The following is a 6,371-nucleotide window of genomic DNA, read 5'->3' as shown; positions in this document are numbered from 1 at the left end:
CCCGTGTCCTCTTGGGTGAAGAAACAGTAGGGGAAAGGAGACAGGGACATAGACATATATGTAATAAAACTGAATACCCCAGAAAGAACTCATGGTTTGGTAAATGATTGAAAGATGTGAGACAGCCCAGTGAAATCTAATTAATTAATTGTAGGGGTGATGGAAATACTATGCACGCAACGTACCCCTAGGACACAGGTTGTGAAACACTAGGTCATTATTTTGTAATAGTGCAATCAAACCTCTCTAATTAAGAAATGGAACAAACAACTGCATGTGCAGAAGTCCCACAGGGGCAGGACTGGGTAATCCTGCTTCATCCTGCATGTTCAGCGTTGAAGTGGTTATATGATGTATTCAGGATTTGTATTATTTCAGTACATCACATTCAGATGGTCACTCTCTCAGCTGCCCCATAACTGAAAATGTTTTAAGGGTTGCATGGGGCACCAAAGTGCAGGGACAATGAACCAAGGGGGAGAGCCTGCCAGCAGCAGCAGCCTTCACCTGGGGCTCTCTGGAGAAGCTGCTGTCGCTGTGGAGACAACCTTGGCATCCATAGCAACAACAGGTATGGCAGTCCTAGGAACCGCTCCTCTCCAAGCATGTGTGTCAGGAGGTACGCGAAACAGGAAAAGAAGAGTGTGGTAGAGAAATAGCAGCGCTGATAGTAAAGGGGGATGAGAGAAGAAACAGCCGAAAGTATGACCATCTCCGCCTGTCACTTCTTAGTGCGCACAGGTTGGGACGGGGTGATTTTTTTACTTATTTGCATGCCTCGATGAACATAAAGAAAGGCGCACGCACACGAAAAGGAATAATTTGCTCTGTGTGTTAGAAGTTATTGCGTGTTGTTCATATTTGCAAAAAATGCATTAGCTGTTTATAGGTAGGAAGGATAGCATCCTTCTGATTATAGTCCACAACGGTAAAATACAATTTTACAAATGTTTTATCTGGTGCATTTAATATTTTTATCGTCCCGATCAAACACATTGCATTGTGTGTGATAATATTGTTCTACCCCTAGGATCCAGACTTGCTGTCGTACAGATATATGAAGAAGGAAAACTGACACTTATTTTGTGACTGAATGCACTTCTTTCCTTTCCCATCATAAGGTAATATGAGTACGCAGGTAATGAATGCTCTCATCACTGTTACAGCAGTGCAGATAGGTGATGAGCTATTTAGAAGTAACTAGACAGTACTTGGCACTAATTGGCAGCTTCAGGCACTGTGCTTTTTGTGTTGCTCTGCAGGCATGGTTACACCTGCAAACAGGTGCGTAACATTGTTATAGACAGAACACAGTGACACATAACAAACGATTCAGAATCTACATGCATGATATCCAACCTGTAATCTCCACATGCTCGAAATTATGCATTTCACAGACAAATAACAGGCTTCGGAAAAATTTGTGTAAGGTTGCGCAATTCACTCTCCAAGCAGATTAACGCAGAACATTAAGTAACAGTACAGGAAACTTCAAGCACGTGCATGCAGCACATGTACAAAATGCAGTAAGACAAGAAACGGAGCAAGGCAAGGTTTGCACGGCCATAATTTATTGAAGGTGAAGGGTCTCACGGCCGGTACTTGTATGCGACTGTACATGGAGAAGTCACTCACCAGGTTGTTATAGCTTGGTATCCAGTTAGTTAAAAGAGATCCTGCTATCTGACCACCCCAAAAGCAAGTGCTCCTTCCCAATCATTCTTGCCATGATAGTGCGTGACTTGCCCCCCTACATCCTTTTCAACTCTCTTCTTTCTGTCCCTCTCAGGTCTCCACCGCTCTTCCCCGCTCAGCTGCCAGCACCCTTGGCTGCCTTTGTTCTCGCGATTCCGATGATGCGTGAAGGTACTTCTCTGTCGGCTTCTGAAGCTTCCAGACGTCTAGCGAAATGGAGCAGAGTGACAAACTAAGGAGTGATCAGAGGAAGAAAAAGGGAGGGGATGCTTCGCGTGGGAAGGTGGGGAGGTGGTTATCGGAACAAACTCAAGTTGGCGCGTGGCTTTTTCCTCCCCTCTCTCCCGCACGATTCTCTCATGGGATAGGAAAGGGAAACCTAATGGTCTTTCTTGCGTGTTCCCTTTCTTCTCATCCTCCACCTACTGCAGATGTCACATGTGCATGCATTAGGGTAACAGCGAGAGGTACCACAGAAGGCACAAGGGTCATGATCTACACATTTATTTTCTTAAGCAATAAATAAAAAAGTATGTTATTTATTTACTATTTTGATCTAAATTTAATGTGTTCTAGAAGGCAGCATGGTAGCATGGAGAATAGCACTGGTGCCTCGCAGTACCTGGGCCGCGTGATTGGTTCTATCCCCATTTGCTGTGTGCTGTGTGTTACACCTTTACACAGCGGCTACTCCTGTATTGTACATTAATGTCTGTGTACCTTCTAAAAAAATACAAAAAAAATTAAAAGAAAAAAAATCTAGGAAGGTTATCAGGATTCATCTATCCCGCATTTTATGCACCTACTTGAGCAATGAACATCGGTGCATCAAGTGGAAAGTAACAGACTAGGTTTACTTAAGAATCACGTCTGCAACTATGTCTCTCTCCTAATATAATGCACAAATTGTATTTTTGCTGAGATGTACGTCGCTTTGGAGAAAAACGTCTGCAAAATGAATCATTGTGAATGTAAATGTAAATGTGTGTGGGGTTTGCATGTTTTCTCCAGATGCCCCGGTTTTCTCCAACAATCAAAAGACGTGTTTCAAGTGAATTGGTGACTCTAAATTAAATCTGTGTGTGTGTGTGTGTGAAAGAGAGAGAGAGAGAGAGAGAGAGAGATTGCCCTGTGATGGACTGCTGTCTATCCTGCCTCAAGCTATGTTTGGACATCATTGCTAAAGGATGGGTGGATGGGTTTAAAACAAAATCAGGAAGCAATCCAACTATAATTCAGAGTAGAATAAAATATTTCTGTCACTTGGCTTGCACTAACTTCTATGAAAAATATGATCTGGCATCATTCTTAAGCTTTAAAGGCAGAGCTGATTCAAGTGTGTATAGCCTCGTCATTCTAGTTACAGTCATATTCATCAGCACTTGAAAATAAATGATTTAAATGTAAATTTAAATGCTCCCTTTCATTCAGACGTAGCATATTAATTTCATCCACTGAAAGTCGTGAAGGACTGTCCCCCTTGCGCCGACTTGAGAAAGAAAAGCACAAACACTGAAACCCAAGAGGGGATATCCATCACAGCTTTTTGTTTCCTCATCGGTAAGTTCTTTGACAGAGCGTGACAGAACCCTTCCAGGAACATTTGTCAGACACCTGTTACGCGTTCCGCTGGGTAGTGATGTGAGATGGTGCCTGCATGTGGAGGTCTTTTGAGGGGGGGGGGCTTCAGTGTTCAAGGGACCAACCTGCATCCGTGCAGGATCCAGATCACTGTGGACTCTTGTGTCCCCATTGTGTGTCTAACAGATACAATTACAATGTGTCATGTTTATATGGATTTAAAAAAAAAAAAAACACTCAAGTGTGTCATTGTGTATGTGGAAACCCTGCAACAGACTGCTGCTCCATCAAGGGTGTCCTCCGCCACCCCTTGCATCCTCTCCTTCAGCGATGCACTCTGGACCACTGACACCCTTTGAGGACAAGCAGTTATTAACAGGGGGTGAAAAACTGAAGTGTATTTGCTGTTGCTAAGAAACACACACACACTTTCTGAACCGCTTGTCCCATACAGGGTCGCGGGGAACCGGAGCCTACCCCGCAACACAGGGCGTAAGGCCGGAGACACACCCAGGATAGGACGCCAGTCCGTCGCAAGGTGTCGCAAGGCATCCCAAGCGGGGCTCGAACCCCAGACCCACTGGAGAGCAGGACCCAGTCCCACTCACTGTGCCACTGCACTCCCTTGCTAAGAAACACAATATGCAAATTACTAGTACTCAATTTTTCTTTAAAATCAATTTTAAAAAATGATATGCTCATGACACTGTAGTCAAATGTTCAATAAATGTAAGCGCTGAGCTGCTTATATCAAAATAAATACTTTGCCGAAAGTGACTTAGAGCAGTAGACTTCCATTCAGTATTTAGTACAGCTGGGTATTTTTGTTTACTGGATCACTTCAGGCTCAGTGTAGCAGGGTACAATTCAAGGTACAGCAGCAAGAACAGGGATTTCAACTAGAATCCTTCAGATTCCTAGATGACAACACTAACCACTATGTTTTCCCCATATGGTATATATACTTCAGATATATTTAACCATACACGAGGCTTTATATATGTATTACCCCATAAAGATGTTTAATATATTTGTGTGATTTTTCAAATGTACAAAGTTTCATTCTGGTACTTTTGATCAAGGGTGTTAAAAGCAGGGGCAGGGATTCAAACTCCCAGTCAGGTGGAAGATACCAAGGAGACATTGTTTGTTGGGTCTCTGGAGCTCCCCTCTCGTTCCTTTCCACGGGCTTTGAGGTCGCCTGTGGGGCTCACATACATGCTGAAATGTATGAAAACAAGAAGAGGAAAACATAACTATATAAAATGTTCATATAAAGATGCAGCGGCAGCTGAAAAATATGCTCGATTCAAGAGCAGCTCCAAGTGGACAAATGTGTATTTAGAAGGAGAGCTTTCAATTATCAGGTTCAATGGCATCATGAACTTCAATCATCCTCAGTAGGAGTTCAATTTTTTTAAAAAAAGGTGTTAGTCCACATACTACTACTTCAGTGATCTTTGTGCCACAATTCCTCACTGCTAATATCCTAGCTGTACAACATTACATAGTTAGGGTTAGTTACTTTCATTCACTAACTCACCTGGAAAATGTCTTTGGAGAAAAAAACCCAGAGAGAACATGCAAACTCCACACAGACTGAGGAGGGATCAAATCCACAGCCAGGTGCATCAGCACAGCATGAAACATCAGTACTTACCTGCTGGGCCACATGTGACACCCAGTCCAGAACCCAGTACCACCATGGGGCCTTTGTACTTATACTTTGGCTCCTGGTGCACAAGTTCTCAACCCCCTAACCCCGTTGTTTGCCCATCTAGACTATCCAAGCAATGTCAGAGTCGTAAGCCTGAATTCATTCAAACTGTTTTCATTGATTTCTTTTATCTTTAATCAGAATCAGAACGAGCTTTATTGACAAGTATGTTCACACACACAAGGAATTTGTCTCAGTGACAAACTTCCACAGCACAGACAGAATGACAGTGACAAGACACAATATGAGAAGACAGAATATGTGAATAAAGAATAAAAAATATATAAAAAATATAAAGTACACAATATACAAAAATAGTCACTAGACATTATATGTATGTACAGGTATGTACAAATGCAAGGGAATGTAAGATATGTATGATGTGATAAATAGATATAAATAGCATTGTGTATTGCACTGGTTTACTTTCTAGGGGGGATTTACCTGTTCATGAGGTAGACGGCCTGAGGAAAGAAACTTTTCTTGTGCCTGGCTGTCCTGGTGCTCGGTAGCGCGGGCAGATGGCAAAGGTTCAAAGATGAACTGGCCTGGATGTGAGGGGTCTAGAATGATTTTGCTAGCCCTTTTACTGCCTCTGGATGAGTGCAGTTTTTGGAGAGCTGGGGGGGGATGTGCCGATGATTCTTCCAGCAGTCCGAACTATCTGCCGTAATCTTCTGATGTCTGATTTCATAGCTGTGCCGAACCAGACAGTTATACAAGTGCAAGTGCAGACTCGATGACTGCAGAGTAGAATTGCATCAGTAGCTCCTGTGGCAGGTTGAACTTTGATGTTCCATTTAGGTTTTTCTTGTGCTAAAGGTTGAATTAACACAAAAACTGAAGGCCCTAAGAACATCGTGTTTGTGTTTAAGTCAAGTTTACTCTGCATAGCTATGAGAAAGCTATTACACAAGACTGCCTTGCGTTTTAACCGATGTTAAAGTAACACTATCCGGTTCATAGGAATTTGATGCTATTTCAACATAAATGGTTGTCAGTTTTGGGGCTCAAGCATCATTAACATTTAAACTAATGGCGATTAATAGAGAATTGCCTTCATGTAGTTGAGGAAGACTGTACACCCATTATACAGCTGAGAAGCTAAGACAAATTTAGGGTACCGAAGTAGGATACTGTAGTATTCTAACGCAAGGGAGTACCTCTAGTTGCTGTCTCCTACCCCAGCAACGAGACAGTTAAGGTTAGCTGAATACAGGAATACTAGTCACTTTTTTTCTACCCTTTGGTTAAAGAAATTGCCACAAAAAAAGCTCTTGAGGCATAGAAATCTCTCCTCCCAAAAGTCCAGCTATTAATAAAATATTACATGCATTACTTGTGATATTTCACAACTAAGTGATGCAATCATAAAAAC

This window comes from Scleropages formosus, chromosome 4, assembly GCF_900964775.1.
Source record: "Scleropages formosus chromosome 4, fSclFor1.1, whole genome shotgun sequence".
Taxonomy (NCBI): Eukaryota; Metazoa; Chordata; class Actinopteri; order Osteoglossiformes; family Osteoglossidae; genus Scleropages; species Scleropages formosus.
Note: the sequence above shows the minus strand (reverse complement) of the source record.